The sequence below is a fragment of the Schistocerca gregaria genome, chromosome 5 (genome assembly GCF_023897955.1).
Source record: "Schistocerca gregaria isolate iqSchGreg1 chromosome 5, iqSchGreg1.2, whole genome shotgun sequence".
Taxonomy (NCBI): Eukaryota; Metazoa; Arthropoda; class Insecta; order Orthoptera; family Acrididae; genus Schistocerca; species Schistocerca gregaria.
The window spans coordinates 350078253-350103705 of NC_064924.1; the positions used below are offsets into that span (position 1 = coordinate 350078253).

At 42.3% G+C, this 25453-nt stretch overlaps 1 protein-coding gene across 3 annotated transcripts in view; it reads left to right on the forward strand.

Annotated features, from left to right (window-relative positions):
• The window catches only part of LOC126272028 (FERM domain-containing protein 5), a 1188777-nt gene that overhangs the window by 222619 nt on the left and 940705 nt on the right, over positions 1-25453 (forward strand). The gene's annotated exons all lie outside the window — the stretch shown is intronic.

The window sequence follows — 25453 nt, forward strand, 5'->3', positions numbered from 1 at the left end:
AAATGAAAATGATAACACTAAACAGTAAATAAATGTGAAGGTTAGAAACAAGAAAAGGGAGAGAGAGAGAGAGAGAGAGAGAGAGAGAGAGAGAGAGAGAGAGAGAGAGAGAGAGAGTTTAATGTTTAGTTTCATCATCCTAGGTTATGTTAGTATTTCACTGTCGAAGGTCACACTTAGTCCGTTTTCGCGCCACGCACTTGATGTTTAATTTGTTTTTCAAAGTTGTTCACCAGCCGTGTACTCTGACAACGATAGTGAGTGATGGCGACGTTGAAAGCCAAAGCTACATAAATGAAACACTATCTGATCAAAAGTACCCGGGCACACCAATGCAGTGCCGAATCGATCACTAGAAGTCATGATAAGCGAAATCGTCAGTATATAAAAAAAAAATAGGTGGGGACTATCGTTTTGTCAGAAGAGAAGCAGTGACAGCAGAATGGGTCGGTCGGGAGAGCCCAGAGACGATCATGGATGTCACCTGTGCCGTGAGAGACATTCCAATCCTAGGTAGCTAAGCCGACTTTTTGGTGATGTGATTGTGAACTAGAAATGCGAAGGAACAACAACAGGCAGATCTTACATACCGACGGACCGTCGAGCATTGTGGAGGGTGGTTGTGAAATATCGTATGAAATCTGCGGAAGGAATCATTCGCGAGTACCAAAGTGCTACCAGCAATCCAGCTAGCCTATTGACTGTGTGTAGGAAGTTAAAAAGAATGCGGGCAATTGTCGAGCAACTAATAGCAAGCCACAGATTTGTGTAGTCCGTGCAAACTGATGCATGAGGTTTTGTAAAGAGCGACGCCACTGGACACTTGATGACTGGATACGAATGATAAATCACGTTCTGTTCTATAGCAATCCGATGGAAGGGTTTGTGTTTGGTGAACGGCTGGAGAACGTAACCTGGCGTCATCTGTAGTGCCAACAGCCAGGTAAGGGGGGAGATGTGTTGTATGGGAGTGTTTTTCGTCGTTAGGGTGTGCTTGCCGTATTGGGCTTAAGAAAATGTTGAACGCGGAAGGATATGATCACATTTGACAGCACTGTGGACTGCGTACGGTAGATGGACTGTGCTGAGACGATGATTGTTTGTATCAAGATGACAATGCACCTTGTCATAAAGAGCGTCTGATAGGCAATGGTTCGTTGGTAATAACGGTTCTGAAATGGACTGGCCTGGCCAGAGTCCTGACCTAAAACCTATGGACCGCTTTTGGGATGAGTCAGAACGTCCATTTCACCCCAGACACCAGAGCCCTTCATCTCTAGTTTCCACTCTAGAGGAACACTGGCTGCTATTCCTACACGGACATTCAGATACCTTATTGAAAGTGACCTGACAGAGTTCCAGCAGTCATAAAAGCGAAGGAGTGGACACATGCCAAATTAATGTCCACTAATAGATGTCCGGATACTTTTGATCAGTCAGAGTACTTTTGCACAGCCATAATTCTGTGCTCTCATATATAAAAAGAGTCGACTTCTCAACAATCACACTGTCTAACAGAACATCAGATACAGACCAGCCTTTTTCGTGTTAGATAGAGAATCATTTGTGCTGGATTTGTCGTTGCCATTGATGACAAGGGTGGCTGGTGGTGAGCTGGAAGCGAGGCTGAGCAGGAACAGAGCAGAGGGGAGAGGGGGCAGAGGCTGGTGTGCGGCCCCCGCCTTGCCTCCGCCCTCACCCCATCCCATCCCCCCGGTGTTCCCGCGCTTTGGCGCTGCCGCCCCCGCCAGCTCTCTCGTTTGACCGGCGCCTTTTACCTCATTAGCCTTTCGGCGCGGCACGCCCCGTGTTTATTCACGGAGCGGCCTTATACTTTGAGCACAGCTTCAGGAATCAATATCGACACGCGGCGTTTGGCCGCTGTGTGCTACACCCGCCTCCCGCAGCCTCTGCTGGGGCGTCCACCTGTGCCGCGCCAGCTCTCACCGGCCGCCAGCAGCAGCGGTAAACACCTGCAACAGGAGCCGGGCACAGTGCGGCAACTACTTCTGTTTACTTGGGAAAGAGTAACTATCTAATAAAAATTAATTTATAATACACCACCTTTTTATATTGGAATATAAAGTATAAAATTATTTCTCTAAGCCCCATACAGACATATTCGTAAACCCATACAGACAGTTCTGATAATTTTTAATAGTTGTGAAAATACGTGTAAGATTTAAAATAAACAAACTTGGGGCGCATGCAAAAGACAATAGTAACGAGGAGAACTATTCATACATCAATTAGTAAACAGTGTAAAATAGTAAGAAGATGAGCTATTCACGCATAATTGATGTGTTGCATGTGCCCGACGTTTTTCGTTTTAAATCTTACGGGTTTTTTCATAGCTATTAAGGATTCACAGTCACAAACTTTTAGGACTATCAGTATGCGCCTAGGATATTTATTTTATACCTTACAATCTCACTTACAAACGTGAAATACTAAAAATCAATTTTTATTTTAGTGATTATTTTATGTTTTTTAGTCTTCTGCATGTGAAATTTTTCAATCGATTACAAACGTTTTAACGAGATTAATCGGAGACATGTGGTAAATTTCAGGTTTATTTCAGTTTCTCTTCAGCTGAAGGTACCACTGTATTTCTTCCTCCTACGTAGACATCGCAAAAAGCCCATCAAGCTAAAAATTAGAGAGACTCGAGGTCACACGGAGGCTTACCAGCAATCGTTCTTCCCGCGAACCATACACGACTGGAACCGGAAAAGGGGGAAATAGCGGTACACAAAGCACCCTCTACCACAGACCAGACAACAAAACTAGCTAACATTGCTCTGTCATCCAATTCCGATGTATGTTAAAAAATTCAGTTCTGTAGCTTATTAGGAAGTTAGTTTAAGCACAATAGGCAAATTTTGTACCACACAGACAGACGGAGAAGAAAGCAATATCCATCTCCTTTTCCCTACTCTCTCTGCTCTGCCATACCTATCGCTCAAATTCCGCCTGGAACGGATTCAGATACGACCCGCACTATTCTTCAGGGGATCATAAAAAAGGTTCAGATGGCTCTGAGCACTATGGGACTCAACATCCGAGGTCATCAGTCCCCTAGAACTTAGAACTACTTAAACCTAACTAACCTAAGGACATCACACATATCCATGCCCGAGCCAGGATTCGAACCTGAAACCGTAACGGTCGTGCGGTTCTCGACTGAAGCGCCTAGAACCGCTCGGCCACCACGGCCGGCTTCAGGGGATCAAAGATGTCATGTGTTACCAACCCTTTTTCATCCCTATATATGAGCAGACAAGAAGGAGACTTCACGTTACATCGTCACCCTGTTCAGAGATATTTTTATATATTTAAAAATTCAAGTTTTATCAGAAATTTAAACAACAATTGCAAAATCTGAACTGAAAGAGAGCAGACATATTCGATCACACTTATTGATGATCTCAAACCAACATATGGGTTTGCAATAAACTGGAACTAGGAGGTGCAGAAATGTAGGGTAATTCCAAAAGAGACGGAACATCTCTTTTTAAATGTGATTCAAGGTAGTCCCAGCCATCTTTAATAATTAAAACGACACATAGTTATCTAATGCCAAATATATTTCCAATATTCACAGGAAAGATTCCTGAAAAGTCTCAACTAGGACACTAGCGTAAAAAAACAATGAAAAAAATTGGTTGCCGGTCCATCTAACCAGGACCATCCGTGCGAGATGGGTCAGTGATTACTAGGTAACAAATTCAAAGCAGTCTGTGAATCTATCAATGTTTTATTGACAACAACAGGAAATAAATCGTACGGAACAGTCAAAGTAAAGAAATAAGCCTGTGGTCGCCGACAAAAGACTTTCCAGAGCCCTTCCCCGTTCAAACTTTAAATATTATGACACTCAGCAAAATTTAAAATTTGTTAGTATCTCAACTTTACCACATGCTTCAAAATTGTTATCGAATTTATTTTGTGCAGCTTTGATGCAACCAAAACCTGCAAATAACACATTTGAGCCTATCAGCTTTGCTGGTCGAGCAATAGCACTCTTCCCCATAGCCTGCACAAACGTCGTCGTCGCAGTCTTCACTGTCACCCACGTTGGGATCAGAGTTTTCTGAGCTACAGCTCTCCGCTGATGGTGCTTTCCGCTTCTTCACTTTTCGCCTCTCCACCTCCTTGTTTTTCTCTTAGCCCTATTCTGTAGTTCAACGTTTTCCCTAAATCTTAAAATTCTAGAAACCCTTGTAGCAGCACCTGCTGGCGTGATTTCTCTTTCACCACCACGACCGAAGAGGTTTCATTTAGGATGCCTTGGAAACTGTTTGAAAGAGACTGCTAGGTTTTCCACTGGTGATAGGAGCTGCTTGCTCTAGTGTTGATTCTTCTTGTGCTGATTCTTCGGTGGTGTGATACGCATGCTCTGAAATAGTTACTACCCCAGTTGTCCTAAATTCAGACACGGCATTCGCTACTATTGCTGCTTTCGTCCAAGCAGATCCCAGCAATTCTCCGAATTGAAGCATTATTATTGTGTGCCAGGGTTACTGTAGATGACTAGAACAAACGGCGCACAAGAGGCTGCAGTAAGTGGGTCGTATGATTTGACAGACTTAAGAGTGTAACATCATTAGCCTCTGCACACACTAACGTGTCCCTCATTGAGCCGTGGGAGGCATGCCAAAATAAGGACGTCGTTTCCACCTGGTTTCCTTGGAAGAAAATGATCTCTGAGCCAAGCATAAAATATATAGGAAGTCACATAGGCTGACTTTTCGTTCATCACAACTTGTGACCCAGGTGGCATCCCGTCAGTAAACTCTTGTTTCATATTCTTTCTCTTGAAAATTGGGAATGTACAGCCCTTCACCACTGAAACTAGCAAGAACTGAAATTGTTTCGCGTTTCTCGCCACTAGAAATAGTGCTCACATCTTTTGAGTCTCTCTTCGCTATTACTTGCCTGGGATGAACTTTCAAGCCAGTCATAACCAGCTTTCTGGCATTCCTTATTAAAATTATGGGTTATTTTGAGACTTTCGGCTAATTTGGAAGCCATCACTCGAACTGTGCCTCTACTAGGAGTAAAACCACTAGACTGCAATTTTATTCTATGCCGCACCATTTTTTTCCTCGGCATCTTCCCCAAGAATAGTTGCTAGTTCAAGACGAACCATCAAAACATGGCCGGACTTTAATCTTCTTTTTAATGTGGTTGATGGTATCTAGTAATCTCTGGAAGCCGCATTGACACCCATTACGCCCTTCCTCACAGCACTTTAAGCCTTCTGCAGAGTTTCTTCCCTCTAACATTCCCTTACGGAACCAGACATTCTTTCATAACGTGCTGGCATTTAATTGCACAAATAAGAACATATCAGCGCACACTCCGCTGCAGAGTGAAAATTTCATCTAGAAACATCCCCCAGGCTGTGGCTCAGTCATGTCTCCGCAATATCCTTTCTTTCAGGAGTGCTAGTTCTGCAACGTTCGCAGGAGAGCTTCAGTAAAGTTTGGAAGGTAGGAAACGAGGTATTGGCAGAAGTAAAGCTGTGAGGACGGGGCGTGAGTCGTGCTTGGGTAGCTCAGTTGGTAGAGCACTTGCTCGCGAAAGGCAAAGGTCCCGAGTCGGAGTCTCGGTCCGGCACACAGTTTTAATCTGCCAGGAAGTTTCATATCAGCGCACACTCCTCTGTAGAGTGAAAATTTCATTCTAAGAACATAGCAAATTTAGTAAGAACCCGTATTTGTATTTAGGCACTTACAATGAGAAGTTCAGGAGAATGATTGTACATTATAACACTAATTTGTACCAAACTATAATAGTTGAATGGCTCTGAGCACTATGGTACTTAACATCTAAGGTCATCAGTCCCTAGAACTTAGAGCTACTTAAACCTAACCAACCTAAGGATATCACACACATTCATGCCCGAGGCAGGATTCGAACCTGCGACCGTAGCAGTCGCTCGGTTCCGAACTGAAGCGCCTAGTATCGCTCGCCCACCGCGGCCGGCTATAATGGTTAAATCAACAGTTATATTAACTGTCTAATTTTAAAAATAAAATTTTATTTAATATAAAAGACTAATTCCAAATAAAAACTATTAAAAACACAAAGACCGTGAAAGCGCTAATTTTACTTATATTCTTTGCAATTTTATTTATGAAGTTATAATAGTTAAAGGTGGTGCTCGAAACCATACTTCTGCATAACAATACTGAACAGCTTGGCGAGTCTAGTGGTTCACCTCTACCGAGTTTGCGGGTGAGATGGCCCAGGCCGTCATGGGCGCCCTGTTACAAGGAGACGCTGCTAACCTCACAGCTAGAGACGTAAGGTACGTGACTGAACGAATACTGGACGCTATGAGGCTAGGCAGCATGCAAAACTTTATTGGAGGTGAAGAGAAAACTTCCACGTACCTGAATTCACATTTACGCAGGTTATCGACAGAAATCGTGCGGAAAAAGAATGGGTTAAAAACACGTGGCGCGCTTATCTCGCCCACGTTGCTAGAAGACCGCCGGTGGCGCGTTCAAACGAATTAGTTAGAAACAAACGTGCTGGTCCATGTCACCTAGTCCTCCATCTCTCCCGGAATTACCCTATCGTAGCTTAACTACCCAATAACAAAAAACTCTGTCTCTCAAGCTTGTACAACCTCAGTACCTACTTCATCGTTTTGACAGCTGAAGATTAATGTACCAAAGTAAGCACCGTATTATCCTAACATTTAAAGGATTAGCGTATATATCTAAACCAATTCAAATGTGATTACACTGTAATATAAGTAGAAACAATGAATATACCGCCGTGTCAAAAATCTACCAAACACCTGCGTAAGCCTTATGAATGAGTAAGGCATTTCATATTGTAAACTGGTTGTACGTTTATAAGAGCTCTGCTCCAAAAATTCGGAATGAAACAGGGTTAAATTTAAACGTAAGTGGTATTTACCTGTGCTCTTTCGACGATCGTTGTTGTTGTGGTTTTCAGTCCTGAGACTGGTTTGATGCAGCTCTCCATGCTACTCTATCCTGTGCAAGCTTCTTCATCTCCCAGTACCTACTGCAACCTACGTCCTTCTGAATCTGCTTACTGTATTCATCTCTTGGTCTCCCTCTACGATTTTTACCCTCCACGGTGCCCTCCAATACTAAATTGGTGATCCCTTGATGCCTCAGAACATGTCCTACCAACCGATCCCTTTTTCTTGTCAAGTTGTGCCACAATCTTCTCTTCTCCAAAATCCTATTCAATACTTCCTCATTAGTTATGTGATCTACCCATTTAATTTTCAGCATTCTTCTGTAGCACCACACTTCGAAAGCTTCCATTCTCTTCTTGTCTAAACTATTTATCGTCCATGTTTCACTTCCATACATGGCTACACTCCATACAAATACTTTCAGAAATGACTTCCTGACACTTAAATATATACTTGACGTTAACAAATTTCTCTTCTTCAGAAACGCTTTCCTTGCCATTGCCAGTCTACATTTTATATCCTCCCTACTTCGACCATCATCAGTTATTTTGCTCCCCAAATAGCAAAACTCCTTTACTACTTTAAGTGTCTCATTTCCTAATCTAATTCCTTCAGCATCACCCGACTTAATTCGACTACATTCCATTATCCTCGTTTTGCTTTTGTTGATGTTCATTTTATATCCTCCTTTCAAGACACTATCCATTCCGTTCAACTGCTCTTCCAAGTCCTTTGCTGTCTCTGACAGAATTACGATGTCATCGGCGAACCTCTAAGTTTTTATTTCTTCTCCATGGATTTTAATACCTACTCCAACGATCATTGATATGAAAACGACCAGAACTGCAATTTCAGATGAAAATATTGAAATATTGTTGATCGATTGGCCGTTAAAAAGTAAACAGCGACGCCATAGACAAATCAGAATAAAGATAATGGTATATTTACATAGAACAATTTTCTATGAGATCGCTTTCTCGTTTTAGAAAGAATCCATTGGTTCTTGTTCTGTGGAAGAGATGTGGATGTACAGCATCGCGCCAGACAAAAAACAACAGTCGAAGCCGGCCCTACTGCAGTAAATCGATTGAAATTAATTTCATCTCCTGAAGGGGCTGTGGCCATTCTCAGAAAAACGTTTCAGAAAGCGCACTGATGTAGAAGAGGACTTCGTAGAAAAATAAGCGAGTCTGATTACTTATAAATCAATGTCTCCCGATGTCGAGCCGTTAACTTTTCACCTCTGTTTGAAGAAAAGCTAAATTTTCGTGCATTTTCAAAGCTTATGACGCCTTATCTCTTGAAATATGTATAGTACAATGATATAATTTTACAGGTACGTTCAATGGTAGATCATTTATGTGGATACTGTCCGGAAAATGTATTGCGAGAAAAATTAGTGTTAATCCGTAAATATTATAAAAATAGGTGTGTCTGTGTGTGTGTGTGTGTGTGTGTGTGTGTGTGTGTGTGTGTGTGTGTTTTCCACATCACCTCCTAAACCACTGGAGGCATTTTAACGAAATTTGGTACACATACATCTTACTGTCAGGCGACAAGCGCTGTGGGGGCAAGAACCACATACCAATCAGAAGGATGGAATGGGTGTGACACAATAGCGTAGCCAGCAACGCGTGGATTCCCAGCCTTCATTGAGCCAGTATTTGAGAATGATAGCACTTAGCGACTTGGAACAAACTTCACACATAATTTCTAATAACGATAATAATAATAATAATAACGGCGAATTTTTTTCCGCTGCCAACCCCTACACAATAATGAAAGGAAAATGCTTACCGCTTACTATGTTTCCGCTGTTCATGCAGTAAAGGGACCGCATGAAATACAATGCTATAATTCATTATTTCTTTTCTACCAACTGCATTCGAGACAAAATTTTGCAGATACTACGAACATATAGAGCTGAATATAAGCGCAAAGTTATGTCATTGTATGGCACAGAGGTTAGAAGATAAGACGTCATAAACAACGAGACGCGTGAAAAGCTGTCACACCTTGGATGACGTTTAAATTTACTACTTCTTTGCTACTATTCGCAGTAATTTTCGCAGACAGTATCCACGTATGTTGCTAAATGTACCTGAATATTAAATAACTGTACGACACATAGTCCAGGAGATATGACGTCATAAACATGAAGCACAAGGCCAGACACTGTATGGTAGGGGCGTGGACCCACGGCAGTAAACAAATACCTGGACGACGCCGTGTTTCTCCGCTAGTAAGCAATAAATTTCACCATGCCTGATGCTGAAGTTATAGAGCATGGATAGCGAAAATATAGTAAACGATAAACTTTTTTCCTTTCGTTATTTTGTGGGGGTGTCAGAGAGAAAAATTTCGATAAAGTTTGAAATTGTGTGTAATGTCTTTCGGAAGTCGCTAAGCGCTCTCGTTGCCAAGTAATGGATGAACAAAATCTGAGTAATCTGCGCGGCATGAGTTGCACTGCCTCAAGATATTTACACATTCTCTAACTATAATACTTGTGTTATTGTATCAAACTTTTATCGTAAGATTATACCTCTTAATGCGTAGGTTACGACAGCATTTTCAATTTTTAAATTCGGCCAATAATTAGTAAAAGATCGAATATCAAATTATTATCCCCCTGGTGGCCTCTAGATAGGCAACCTATCCAAGACTGACACTATTTTAGCGATTTAGTAACACAGATATGGAGCAGCCGTGATTTTTATGGGGTTTTATCGTTCCATTACGTGACGCTGGTGGTATCATGTGATTCGACTGTTAGCTCTCTTATACTGAGTCCGCACTGTTGATTTGTATCATTGTCGTAGTCCAGTTCAGTGTTCCATTGCTTCGCTGACACTCTTCAATTCTCTAATCCATAAAGTTCCGCTCCTAGTGATTCCTGTGATGTATATTGAGTGCGACCATTTATACATAATATTTGGGAAGATTATCCAATAATGTTCAAGTGTGCCTGCTTACCTAAAATGTAGAAGTTACTGAAGAAAACAGTACACCCAGCCACACATTTTGTTGACTGGCTTAATTTAGCTAACTAGTTATCCGGCCCGCAGTTGGTTTTAATCCGGCCCGCGGAAGAAATTAGTGAGAGAGATCATGGCGCTTGCGTTGTATCCCGCCCGAGACGCAAACTTCAGATGTTCGCAGTATTCCGGCTGGATTTTTGTATGTTACTGTCGATATATGCTAAACTCAAGCGATTGAGACTTTTAAACTTCTCAAAATGAACAAACAAGTGATGGCTCAGTTTATTCAGTATTACAGAAACAGCTCATGCCCATACGATCACTAATGAAAAGTATTTTTGGACAATTCTCGCTAATAGTGTTTGTGGGTATTAACACAATAAGTTTTACAACCTCTAATGACCTACCTGTGGCCAAAAATAGCGAAGTTCCTCCTAATTGTTTGTCGACTGGGATTACCAGTTTCATTGCCGTATTTTGTTTTTGTGTTTTTTTCGTTTTAACATCAGTAAATTATTCTTGCCTACTGTGGGCGTGTTACATCGCTGTAACTGTTGAAATTGAAGGTAATTTATAATGAATTAGCTACAACCAGTTGCTTTTACTATTAGCGTTAATTTTTGCATGATGACATTTCAAGATGCCTGGCATCGCGTCTTCAGAAGCTTACATTTATTTTCGCATCTTGAACGTTGTGCTTTATGAAAAGCGTTGCAGTAATTTGTAACGGAAGTTTTTAACGCAGCTATTGTAAAACATTTTAAGTAAAGAAATAATATTCACAACGCTTAAACAAATGTGAAGATCTGGAGATTAGGAACAGAAAATGTGCAGTTTCAGAAACGCATGTTTTGAGGCACATTTTGATGACGCGGCGTGTAGGGAAAGGGGTGCCATTGATGTGGGTGCATAGCCCCATATGCATTGGCGGAACGGACGCTATAGTTTTGACTTCATGCGTTGGGAACGTTGCTGCAGCGTCACGTGACGAGGTAGCCCGCGAGTTGGGAATCAGGTTCGCGGATCAACAGAGGTTGCCCATGTCTGCTATGCAGCATAGGGGTCTGGTTCATTGTTACGGAGCATTCTGAGCATGGGGTTAGCGACTCGTGTTGAGCACATGCTCCACAGCAATGATGCAAACCCCTGCGTGGTAAAATATAGAGAAAGACTTTTCCTCAAGACAAAAATGTGACATTTGCGCAATAAATTCTCGCTGCCGTTTGACGATCGGCCATGCACCGAAACTAGCCAGGGCGGAATAAACCATTCATTAAAAAATTATGGATGGTTGCACTTTTTCTTCAGTGAAGTTCACAAAGGCCGTGGTGTTATCAAACCGTCATAAGTGAAATAATATCTACAAATATATTTTCTTTAGAACATTAACCTTAGATGAAATCTCGTACTCAACTCCTTTGTCGTTATCTTCTTTAACTATGATAATAATTGGTATTCTTAGTGAAATGTAATGGGAACATACTCCTGTATGAAGACATATTCTAATATTTCGTTTGTTTCTTTGCAGGTTGGTGTTTCATAACTTTCCTTTCGAAGTCGTTTACACTTCGCGCCAGGTAAGAGTAGTAAAATTTAGATCTATACTGGTACCAACTTCTCTGCTTTGTAGCTTCAGCGAAAGTTCGAAGTCCTTACAGTTCTTTCATAGGAAGAAGTACTGGAAATGTGTGCTTAAGAAGTGAATATTGTTGAAACTCGCCAAACTTATATTAAACGCGGCGTCCATACATGCCTTCTCATCGTGAAAAAGTTGGACGAAAAATTGTGTATCGATTGCACCGCACTTTATCAGTCCTTACGCCGCGCGGTCTCTGGCGCCTTGCCACGGTTCGCGCTGCTCCTCCCGTCGGAAGTTCGAGATCTCCCTCGGGCACAGGTGTGTATGTTGTCCTTAGCGTCAGTTAGATGATGTAGTGTGTAGCCCTAGGAACTAATGACCTGAGCAGCTTGGTCCCATAGTAACTTACCACAACTGAAATAAAATGAAACAACGGTCCTTGTGTCGAAAAACATAAACTGTAACGTATAGGTACTGCCTTGTCATTAACGGAAGTATACACCAATGAAAAATTGTAGCAATGGTCCCACTTTGGGGAAGTTTCGTTCCTGTGTTGTACAGGTTGAACACTGAGTTATGTTCAGAGTGACAGGGCTGTACACACATGAGCAGATTCTCTTGGAGAAGAAATTCAGAACTCGTATAGCATTCCCTAGATACGGTACAGTCTCGGAGTGGTGCTTGGTGACGATTAGTGAGACGTCGGAGCTTGAGAGATAGTCCCAATGGCGCTGTTTTCACTGCTGCTGTGACTTGTCAGCTAATGAAACTGCTAATGGAGACCGCGGTATCCTACTATATCCCAGATGGGCAACAGTCAGATTCCGTATTCCTAGATTTCTGGAAAGGGTTTGGCACAGCACCCCACTGCAGAAGGTTACATTCTGAGATATATGTGTGGCGCAAAGACCGCTTAAGTAACAGAACCCAGTACTTTGTCCTGAACGGTAAATGTTCATCAGACACAAGAGTACCGTCAGGAGTGCCGCAGAGAGGTGTGATAAGACAATAAATACACATAAATGGTGAGAGCAGTCTGCGACTTTTGGTTAATGATGCTGTAGTGTTCGAGAAAGTGTCGTCGGTGATTGACTGTAGAACGGTGCAGGATGACTTGGACAGAATTTCTGTTGGATCTGATGAATGGCAGCTATTTGGTATGATGAATGGCTGCTTGCTGTAAACGTAGAAAAATGCAAAATAATGCAGATGACTAGTAAAAGCAAGCCTGTAATGTTCGAAAACAATATTAACAGTGTGTGTTGACAGTCAAGTCGATTAAATATCTAGGCGTAACAGTACAGAGTGGTATGAAATGCAACAAGCACGTAAGGTCGACTTCGGTTTATTGTAAAAAGTTTAGCTCATTTACAAAGAAGGCTGCGTACAGAATCTACAAACGACGCTGCGTACAGAATATTTTTGCGACCCATTCTTGAGTACTGCTCGATTGATTGGAATCCCCATCAGGAGGACATCGAAGCAATCCCGAGGCGCGCTACTAGATTTGTTAGTGGTAGGTTCGATCAACATGTGACTATTAACGAGATACTTCGTCAACTCAAACTGGAATCCGTGGAGGGAAAACGGTTTATTGAGACACAGTCAACGCGCATTCGAACACATCGTTCTTCTTAAACACAACTAGCTCTTTACTCACTCGAAGTGTTGGTGCTATCGACTAACTATTTCAAATTCATTCCGTATTTTTAGATTTCCAGAAGATTTTTGACACCGTGCGTCACAAATGACTTGTCATCGAACTGCGTGCTTATGGAATGTTGTCTCAGTTACGCGACTGGATTCGTGATTTCCTGTCAGAGGGGTCACAGTTCGTAGTAACTAACGCCTAGTCCTCGAGTAAAACAGAAGTGATTTCTGTCGTTCACAGAGGCAGTGCTATAGCCTCCCTGCTGTTCCTTATCTTTATAAATGATCTGAGCAGCCATCTTAGGTAATTTGCAGATGATGCTGTCACTTACCGTCCAGCAAAGTCATCAGAAGATCAAAACATATTGCAAAACGATGCAGGCAAATATCCGTATGGAGCGAAAATTGGCAATCGACCCTAAATAATAAAAACTGTGAGGTAATCCACATGAGTGCTAAAAGGAATGCGTTAAACTTCGTTTACACGATAAAGCAATCGAATCTAATGGCTGTAAAATCAACTAAATACCAAGGAATTACAATTAAGAACACGTTAAACTGGGAAGAACACAGAGAATGCTGTGGGGAAGGCGAACACTTAGAACATGCAGCAGATCTACTGAAGAGACTACCTACAGTACGCTTGTCCGTCCTCTTTTGGAGTACTGCTGCGCAGTTTTGGATTCTTAACAGACAGGGTTAATGGAGTACACCGAGAAAGCTCGAAAAAGGGCAGCACGTTGTATATTATCGAGAAATAGGGGAGAGAGTGTCACGGACATGATATAGGAGTTGGGTGGACATCATGAAATCAAAGGAGTTTCTCGTTGCGTCGGGATGTCCTCACGAAATTCAGTCAGCAACTTTCTCCTCCGAATGCGAAAATATTCGTTGACGCAAACCTACACAGAGAAAAACGATTATCATAATAAAATAAGGGAAATCAGAGCTTGCGGGGAAAGATGTAAGACCGGTCGTTGTGGCCGAGTGGTTCTAGGCGGTTCAGTCTGGAACCGCGCGACCGCTACGGTCGCAGGTTCGAATCCTGCCTCGGGCATGGATGTGTGTAATGCCCTTAGGTTAGTTAGGTTTAAGTAGTTCTAAGTTCTAGGGGACTGATGACCTCAGATGTTAAGTCCCATAGTGCTCAGAGCTATTTGAACCATTTGAAAGATGTAAGTGTCCGTTTTTTTCCATGTGCTGTTCGAGAGCGGAATAACAGGGAATTATTGTGAAGGTGGTTTGATGAACCCTCTGCCAGGCACGTAAGAGTGATTTTCAGAGTATCCATGTAGATGTAGATGAAGATGAAAATGAAGACGTTCTTTTCGCAAGAATATTAGAAAATTTGGAAAATTGTTGTAAGGTCTTATGGGACCAAACTGCTGAGGTCATCGGTTCCTAAGCTTATACACTATTTAATCTAACTTACGCTAAGAACGACACACACGCCCATGCCCATGCCCGAGGAAGGACTCTTATCTCCGACGGGGAGTGTAGGGAAGGGGGGGGGGGGGGGGGAGGAGTCGCGCGAACCGTGAGAAGGCGCCAAGGACTGCTCGGATACCGCGCGCGGCAGAAAATTAAGAGAGCCGTCATTTGCAGCTGGCTGCAGAAGATTCTACTACCAGCAACGTACATTTCTCGTAAGGATTGCGAAGACAAGATAATAGGAATTATGGCTTGCACGGGGGCGTATAGATAGTCGTTTTTCCCTCGCTCCATTTGCGAGTAGTGATCAGTATTGGCACAAGGTGCCCTCCGCCATACACCGTGTGTGGCATGTGGAGTATGTGTGTTGTTGTGGATGTGCTCAATAAGCGGCAGGGGCCGAATTATAGTTGGAGTCATGAACGATGGCAGGCGAGTTTAGGCTCGTTCTGAGCACCTACATCACACATGCTCCGACAGCCAGTGGGCGTTTATTATGTTCTGAGCGCTCTGATGCGAATGCCATACTTAATGCGAACATTAAACGTGATCGTAACGAGTTTTGTTGGGAGTTGTCATCGCTGATTTCCGTAGTACGTGATAAATTCTGCACAAGTAAGCTAGAGACATAATTTGCCGGATATATGCTGTCTTCCAACGGAAAGCACGCGCATGCGCTTACCGCAACTGTCGCTTGCAATCGTCAGTATTGCATCCCCGTCCGCGCCTCGAAATGCGCGAAACGCCATCGTTCGTGGGTCGGACTATAGTACTCGTGCTGGCCCAGAGGGTTAGCGAACATCAGGTGTAGGACGGCGAAAAAAACACATGTCGCTATTGCTATAGGAAGCGCAACAGAATGATCTGGACAGCCTGTTTAGTTTCGCGTTCCATCGACAAATAATAGAGGCGTGCAGTCCTTTTTGGCTGCGGTTCCCACACATCATGACGCCCGATAAAGTTCGTTAAGTTGCGCTCTCTGGTTGACTCCGCAGCCGCCAACACTCATCACAGAGGACAAGGAAAAATCCACTCACAGCACTACACAGACCTTGGTGCCATTCATCCCTAAAATTACGGCTTACGTTACTACATTGGCGGGCGGCTGCCGCAGTACTAATCTCACCTTCCAAAAAAAAGGGTTGCGATCATCCTGACTGACGCACAGATGTAACATTTGCTCTAATATGAATTAGTTTTATGCAGCGGCCCAAGTATGACATGTATGCCACAGCCCTCGAACACAAGGCGATGAGTAACTGAACATTCCTTGCACTACTGGCGGGAACAGTGGTACACGGCTGACACTTTACACCCAGGGTACTGGCAGTTTTCTGAAAGACCATCCAGTATTCCAGGTACTTAAAATTTGCTCCCTGAGTAATACAAATTCTGCTCATCGGCGACGTCCTGATGTATCTACTACAGGGTGGCGGACGAATTGTGTTACCAATTGTTTCTTTCACAATTTATGACGCACATTAGATATACCGCTGGGATCTCTAAAGCAGTACCAGCAGAGCTTGGAAAAACAAATGAGTTACGAAATGACGTGTAATTCACGATACTGCCGCTAGGAGACTAGTAAGCAGCAATGTCTGACAATGGAAGACTGACGACACGGCAACGATCGGCAACTGTGTTACTTTTTCATGAAACGAAAAGCCTTTTGTGACTCAGAGGCGTTTTCGACAAACGTTTATCACATGATGGGTCCCTTGCAACAAGACCATCCACAAGTTGTACGATAAATTTGTATAGGGAGGAACAGTATTGGAAGCGAAACGACCTCGCCTAAGCCTGTTTGTTCGCCGGAGAATATTGAAGCGGTACGAGTTTCTGTACAGAGAAGTCCCGGGAAATCGTGTAGAAAGGTAGCAGTGCAACTGGGAATATCCAGACGCTCCGTTCAACGCATTCTTAAAAGTGACCTCCATATGTACCCATACAAGATGATCTGTGCACAGAAGCTCACTGAAGATTACAAGCAGCAGAGACAACTGTTCGCTCAGTGGACGGAGGATAGGGAAGAACTCTCAACAACGTTTGGTTTTCAGACAAGGCGCATTTTCATTTAGACGGTGGGGTTAACAAACAAAATGTACGCTTTCGGGGCACTGAAAACCCACAAGTGCTTCATGAACGACAACATTATGCTCCGAGGATTACAGCGTGGGCAGCAATTTCCAGTCACGGACCTATTGGACCCTTTTTCTTCGAAGAAACTGTGAACAGCGAGCGTTATTGGAGTATGCTTCGCAATATCTTCATTCCACAGCTTCTTGCTACTGCCTTGCCCTTCAACATGCAGTGGTTCATACAAGATGGAGCAAGGCCACATACTGCAAACACTCTGTTGGAGTTTTTACACGAGCATTTCGACATGTGGATCACTTCACTCAGGTTTCCAGGTCACTTCAATGACGGAAAAATTCCCCCCCCCCCCCCCCCCCCCATAGTCCAGACCTCAATCCATGTGACTTTTTTCTTTGGGGGTACCTAAAGGAAAAAAAAATTCCCGAAACGTCCGCTTGATTTGATGGAACTCAGAAGACTTATTCTTCAAGCTTGCAGTGAAATTACGGAAGGCATGTGCCGTAGGGTAATCACTAACTTCAATGTTCGTTTGAAGGAAGTTAGGAAACGAAATGGTGGACATATTGAGCATGTGCTGAGTTAGAACAAATCTCAGTGGACGGCTCTTCATTGTAGTATATGTTCCTTTTAGATTGTATTGACAAAAAAGTTTATATTCAAAAACAAAATGGTAACACATTTCGTGCACCACCTTGTATGTTTACAGGCCCATCATGTTACCGAAAACAAGAGATCTTAATTTCAGTTATTCATACACAGTTTTAATGGCTTCAGCTTTTCCTGACGATACGTAGAACTTACTCCGTTCATACCGCGGCTCGTGGAATGGTTCAAATGGCTCTGAAGCACTACGGGACTTTAACATCTGAGGTCATCAGTCCCCTAGAGCTTAGAACTACTTAAACCTAATTAACCTAAGGACATCACACACATCCATGCCCGAGGCAGGATTCGAACCTGCGACAGTAGCAGCAGCGCGGTTCCGGACTGAAGCGCCTAGAACCGCTCAGCCACAGTGGCCGGCGGGCTCTTGGAATCATTGTCTTTGATGTCTTCTGTCGGTGACGCAAGCAAATTTGGGGTCTTTACGTCACATCTGTTAAAATTTTATTTTTCCTTTCCTTCTGGTGTAATTCACGATCGATGCAGCCAAGGCGGTCACTGAGATACGGAACAGCAGAGCTGCGCAAGTGGCGCTCTCGGTCAGTCGGTATTTACGCAACAGCACGTGACGTGGCGCCCACTGGACAACCGCTCGTTTGTAGAGCGGCGTCAGGTGACTCGTTGGCCTTGCGCGCACCCAAGCTGCAGCTGATCCCGTTTGCTACGAATACTACACAAGGTACTTCGTGTGCCACGATTCATGAGCGACAGTAGCCCTTTCATACCTGGATCTGTTTGGACCATCATCTTCTTCCTCGTAGAGGCTTGGAAACTGCAAGAACCAATCTCAGCATGAAATGCTTATTTCGTTTTTCCTTCCTTATTGACATGTGACTATCGCCATCCAGCCACCCATCAAATATGCTTGTTGTAAGCCCTCCTTCATTACGATATCTACGTGTGGTGTCCTATTAAATGTTCTATTTTTTTTTCTTTTTATTATTAAAAATAATAGTATTCTTATAACCACACTAAACTGTTTAACGATCTTACAACTTGGGCGAGCAATAATTATGTTCTGAAAATAAGCTTTGTAAGGCCGTGCTTATTTAATTACCTCTGGCATGCGAGGATGTCTGCATAATACATCTCTCGCAAAAAAAAAAAAAAAAAAAAAAAAAAAAATTCAAATGGCTCTGAGCACTATGGGACTCAACTGCTGTGGTCATCAGTCCCCTAGAACTTAGAACTACTTAAACCTAACTAACCTTAACACATCACACACACATCCATTCCCGAGGCAGGAATCGAACCTGCGACCGTAGCAGTCGCACGGTTCCGGACTGCGCATCTAGAACCGCGAGACCACCGTCTCTCGCAGCAGCATAGGTCGTCCGTATTATTGGACACAACAACAGAAAATCTGCTACAAGATACTTAAGCAAGAAACAGATTAGTAACAATAGGTTCAAGTTATCTGTAGAAACACTTCAAGACTTGTTACTTCACCTTATTTCTAAATGATTGCAGCCGGACGGGGTGGCCCAGCGGTTCTAGGCGCTGCAGTCTGGAACTGCGCGACCGCTACGGCGCAGGTTCGAATCCTGCCTCGGGCATGGGTGTGTGTGATGTCCTTAGATTAGTTAGGTTTAAGTAGTTCTAAGTTCTAGGGGACTGATGACCTCAGATGTTAAGTCTCATAGTGCTCAGAGCCATTTGAACCATTTTTTAAATGATTACTTATCATCATGCAGTGGTTACAGTTATCGAGCCGTTAGTCAGTAACCCTTCCAATAGAATAGAATAATATGTACAATTACGATAGGCGCCAAAATTGCATACTGCTCGCTGACGTCCGGACAAGAGTATTCATCAACAAAGTGTAGTGATAAAACAAACGTTGGGTGACATATTCATTAATATCTTAGTCGGCAAGGATTGTATTCATTATAACAGAGATGGAGTAATGAGGCAAAAATTACATAAATATGTCGACATTGCAAATGGATACTACATAGTATACCACCTGCGTTACAGCTGGAAGTTCCTGATCCGTATGAAATGCATATATAAGTTGCGTAGCTGTTCTTATTTAATTACCTCTGGCATGCGCGGATACCTACACAACGATCTCTCGTAGCAGCATAGGTCGTCCGTGGAAAAGAGGAAGATGTAGAGCCAAGTCTGATGCCGCAGTGGAAGTAGAAAACTGCCATGTCGTTTTAGCCAGAAAATTATTGCACAACTTATTTGCTCGTGAGCTAAGGAATACTTGTTGTTTGCACGTTATTTCTCTGAACGTTTTTTTTTCCTCCAGTCATTTCCCAAACAAGCATATGCTGAGTTTTTAACGGTTGTGGTTCCGTCAAGCTTAGAAAGTATATGTGAATTCTTTTCAAACTACTGTTGAACTTCCGCTACATACCGGGTGATCAAAAAGTCAGTATAAATTTGAAAACTGAATAAATCACGGAATAATGTAGATAGAGAGGTACAAATAGACACACATGCTTGAAATGACATGGGGTTTTATTAGAACCAAAAAAATACAAAAAATGTCCGACAGATGGCGCTTCATCTGATCAGAATAGCAATAATTAGCATAACAAAGTATGACAAAGCAAAGATGATGTTCTTTACAGGAAATGCTCAATATGTCCACCATCATTCCTCAACAATAGCTGTAGTCGAGGAATAATGTTGTGAACAGCACTGTAAAGCATGTCCGGAGTTATTCTGAGGCATTGGCGTCGGATGTTGTCTTTCAGCATCCCTAGAGATGTTGGTCGATCACGATACACTTGCGACTTCACGTAACCCCAAAGCCAATAATCGCACGGACTGAGGTCTGGGGACCTGGGAGGCCAAGCATTACGAAAGTGACGGCAGAGCACACGATCAACACCAAACGACTCGCGAAAGAGATCTTTCACGCGTCTAGCAATACATTTTTTTCGTTCTAATAAAACCCCATGTCATTCCAAGCAAGTGTTTATTTTACCTCTCTATCTACATTATTCCGTAGTTTATTAAGTATTCAAATTTATACTGACTTTTTGATCACCCGGTACTTCCAAACGATAGTCGTCTTTCTGTTTCCACATCGAATAATCATGATATGGAACTGTCGACAGTGTTCTAATTGTTTATTAGTTCTTACCAGCTTGTTGCCTGTGTGGAGAGCATACACCGTTCAAAAGACTTCTGCGGAATCCAGTTACTACGGTGGTTGCTCTACTACGCACATATACGACTGGAATATTCCGAACGTTCGATGTACTGGGGCCTGCATAGGACGCCACTAAGCCGTTGTAGCTAGTAAAACTAAAATAAGTGTTCAAAATAACGGCTGATGGTACATATTTATACAACAGCTCGAGTGGCCGTTGTCCCTTATTCCATATTTTTATGATGAATTTACGATTAATGTGACATTTCTGAACACCAAAAATATTCTTTGTATAAAACAACAATGGTTCCGAAAAGAGAGCTGGAGTGAAACTCAAATGGCTCTGTTCGACCACAAGACCCAGCAGTAGATACCGGCGCAAGCTAATGTCGTATTCTTTGACTTCCAGAATTCGTTCATACAGTTCCGCACTGGCTGCCGCCTAATGGACAAAATACGAGAGTACAGAACATCAGACCCACTGTGTGATTGGACTGAAGAGTTTCTAGCAAACAGAACACAGCGTGTCATTCTGAACAGACAGAAGTTTTCAGACGTAAAAGTTATTTCGAGCTTGCTCCGAGGGGGTATTACAGGACCGTTACCTTTTTACTGTACATATAAGTGGCCCAGCAGACAACGTCGGAAGTTCCAAGAGGCTTATCGCGGATGATGCTGTTGCGTGCAGAGAAGTCGCGACGCTAGAAAACTGCAGCGAAATGCAGTAAGACCAGCAGAGGATCGACGTTTGATGCAGGGTGTGGAGGTTGCTCCCCGACATAAATGTAACGAATGGCGACTACAGACAGAAAGACCTTTTATGGTATGACTAGCGAAACCAGCAATGCTTTGCAGTTGCTAAATATGTGTAGGAAGTCCTTATCCTTCCCCCCCCCCTTTCCTCTATCTTTGCCCATCTCTACTTCCTCTCCTCTCTCTGTCGATCATCTCCTCCCCCATCTCTTCGTCCAACTCCTCCCATCTCTCTTTATCCATCACCTGCTCCTGCCCTCTCTCTGTCCACCACCTCGTCCTCCCCTCTCTCAGTCCATATCCTCCCTCCCCTTTTACCTGATCTTGAGCGTTGCTTATTGTTGTTGCCAGCAAAAAACCTTAAAATGAATTGTTAAATTTAAATATTGTCAACATTTCACGGCCCTGTCAGCAACTGTATGAATATTAATATTAATTTTAATAACCAACAGCCTCAGTTGCACCGTTTACCTAGAATTTACCTAGGTTTCAGTCGGGATAACCCAACCTTCTTCAGAATAAAAGTAAATACCGTTTGTCCATAGTGGACATCGTCCAGCTAAAACTACAAATCCATAAGTTAGCGCCAGGCTGTAAAAACGTACCTGAAACTGCTCGGCCCCGCTTCGCGCCACGAGTGCTGAGTTGCAGTACAGCCAGCACTCGTGGCGGCCGCATCGCGGAGCGGGGCCGAGGCATTTCTCCTCCTTACACGAGGCATCACAACAATGTTTCACTAGGCAACGCCGCTCAACTGCTGTTTGTGTATGAGAAATCGGTTGGAAACTTTCCTCATGTCGGTACGTTGTAGGTGTCGCCAACCTTGTGTGAATGCTCTGAAAAGCTAATCATTTGCATATCACAGCATCTTCTTCCTGTCGGTTAAATTTCACGTCTGTAGCACGTCATCTTCCTGGTGTAGCAATTTTAATGACCAGTAGTGTATTTTCCTTGTTTCTAAAAACATAATGAGAAATAAGATTTGAGCACAAACACTTGTGATTTATGTTAAAAGAGACAAATTCTAAAAGTAATTACGAGCTTTTGAACATTGTTTTTGTAGTTTGTGGAGTTTCTGAGGTTTAACAGCAAATTTTGGAACTTTGACAACTAAAGACTGTGACTGTTCTGAAAATTACAAACACTGTTTGGGCAACATGCTAGTGCCTTTCAAACTTGCAGGCACCGGAATAGGGGAACAGAATCATATCTCCAGAATAGTGGTCAGCTACGCCAGCCTCTCCACGGCGAAGATGGTCACAAGCATCGGCTGAAACTGAAAATAATTATTCCACTACCAAGGAAGCCACACATAACGTAGCATGGTGCACAAGCTGTGAATCGTTACATCGGTTTTTGAAATACTCTCCACAGAAATGGCGCTGTTTCCAATCTCGTTGTGGCAAAAGTTCACAACTGCAGATTTAATTTTGAGAAAAAAATATAAATTGGCATATTTACGTACAGAAAGGTCACTTGTACATCATTTCAATTCTTCACTCCTTGGACAATTACGAGTTCTTTTCTAAGTCGTTGGGCTCGCTCTTCATAGTGATAAGGGTATTTCTCTGTGGAAAGTAGTCATTCAGTCTTTACTGCGGGTATGTGCTTCTGAGATATGTGTTGTTCTTTTACGTGGCGAGAAAGCTCCTTCCACTGAAGGTGCACAACATGGAACCGTCAGCATCAAAGCTGATAATTTACGCACTTCACCGAAACCCGAAACCGGGCTATGCTCTCTCATGTAAGTGCCTCATAAACATTCGTTATAGAGAACTTAGATGAACTGTGCAATACAATGAGTTCATTATTCTAAGCAACATAGTCCAAGAGTGGTCCATAAACTGAAGACAGTTTATGTAAAACATGGTCAGAAAATTTTATTTTGTAAATTTTGTAAGTCTGGGAGTAAAGCAGGAGAAAAAATTCCAGCTTGTCGAAAGATGAGAATCTTTGTTCTGTCACGCAACTGTTATCAACTGTTTCAAAACAAAGAAGAAGATAAATGTCCTCTTCTGTTTCATCTGAACGCATTCTCTTCCGTCTCTGTTTACAATTTGTCTCACAGTATTGAGTCACAGAGGGTTTCCAAAAAATATAGGAAGTGTATTCCCTGTCAAATTGCAAGAAAATTGACTGAAAATTTCTCAGAAAAACCAAAATAGCCTGAGACTTCATCATTGCGCCGCCGTCCTTGTCATCATCGTTATCCATGAGAGTGCCAAAGAGTAGTAGTAGCCATACCTGTGTTTTTTTTTTTTTTTAAATGTGGGGGTCAATGTGGGTGAGTAATTTCACCTAGTTGGGGTAAGTGACGCCAACTTTTTTTAGAGAACGGGAAAAATGAAGAAATACCACTCAGAGTTTGCAAAAATATTGCAAATCTTTTATATATTTAATACATGGGTATAACAGTGAGTAAAGAGAGCCTTCGGATATCTTGACAAAACGTTGCTCTGCGGTCTGCAGGCCCTAAATATGACCGACTGTTCATTACTGATACTCCATCATATGTTTGGCCCACCAGCTTCTCTGCAGTAGCAAATTCGTCAACCGCGTTCAACATGAGCAAACAAACTATTAGCGATTCTGTCTTCACTGACATGAGTAAAACCAACGGATATTTCGTTCTCATTGCCTCTGTGAACATAACGTAAGTTTTTTCACAGTTGCGATTTGCACATCATGTCAGAAGTTTCTTCCGAGTATTATGACTACAAATTCTGCCGAATATATTTGCTGTTTTAGTGGTTCCTTGACTGCTTCAGAAATAGTTTTAATAACGTTATTTTACTTGGTTACGGAAGTTCTTCGCAATACTGTAGGTATATTCAAGTGTGCTCTAACGTCATAGTTCTTCAGAACATGTAGTAATTTATTAATGGAAACACCTGATTCATTATATCTCGAAATGGGAGCTCTTACTTAACTAAATAGCACACTGTATCACAGAGTCTGTCCAGATTTTACCTGTTCCTTAACTTGTTTGCTGTGCTGGCTAATATTACTTCGGTGCTGTTCGTTTAATAAAATGTCAACTCTGTCGTTTTCAAACAATTTTAACTGAAAAAAATGACTGAATGTCGTTTCTTTAATACTGCGAAACAGAAAAAGTCTAGTGTAATGTGGTTTGTTAATCGTGGCTTCGGCGTACCTTTTCTAACTACTTCTAGTTTTGCTTGAGGAGTTCTCATGGGAAAAGGTTTTTCTAGCTGGTGTTTCGAAGTCACAGTTACTTTCATTGTGTGTTCCGAATTGCAACAAAAACAGGAAAAAGAATCACACTTTTTTAACAAAACACTACACCGTATTTTGTATTATTACAAAAATCTACAGTTAAAAACAAAAACCATAAACGTATTAGGGAACGTGTCTGAAATTACGCAACCCCACGTGCGAAAACGTCCTTGCGGGTAGAAGCGAGCGGTGCGATGCCATTTCCTCCAACGATGTGTGCGGCTACGTCACTCGACGTTTCCTCCTCCAGCAGGCTCAGCTTGCTAGGAATGGGAAAAACCGATCGGTTAAAACCGATACTGGTATTTTAGTTCTGAGTAACCCATGTTTGGTCTCCGTTACAACAGGCGTTTTATTTATAATTAATAACGGGGTAAGAAACTAATACAATAATTAGCCATAGTAGCAGTGCTAAAATTTTTCGGTTTTAAATATACCTTTTTTTAAAGAACGAGTAATTAATTTATTCGAAAAATTCGCATTGCTTTGAAATAATGCGTTATTACAGAAAATGGAAAAAGCTGCCAACGTTTAATAACAGTGCCGACAGTGGCAGAAGAGACATCTCATATGAACTGGTACAGCATTGCTGAGCACTGACGTACCTGTTACCGTGTTATTTATTGCACAAGAACTAAACATTGCACAGATGTCATACATATTGCATTTTGAAGAGAAACTGGAAGTTTTTTTACAAACATTTGAATTTTGGTTCTTTATGACAGTGGTTGCCAGACTGAATGAAATTTTCTGAGGGGGGAAAAACTGTATGATTCGATTCTGTGTCAATCACGCAACTAAATTATTTTCAAAAGGTCATTACTATTATGATAATTTTGTAAGACTCTAATAATAATTATATGAGTTACAAATGATTACTTTTCCTCAATTAGTACCATTAATGCGGTGGAGGTTACAGGTTCATCACACAGACCACCCACTACACAGATATATTGTACTTTGTCCTGTGCATGGCCGTGAAAGTA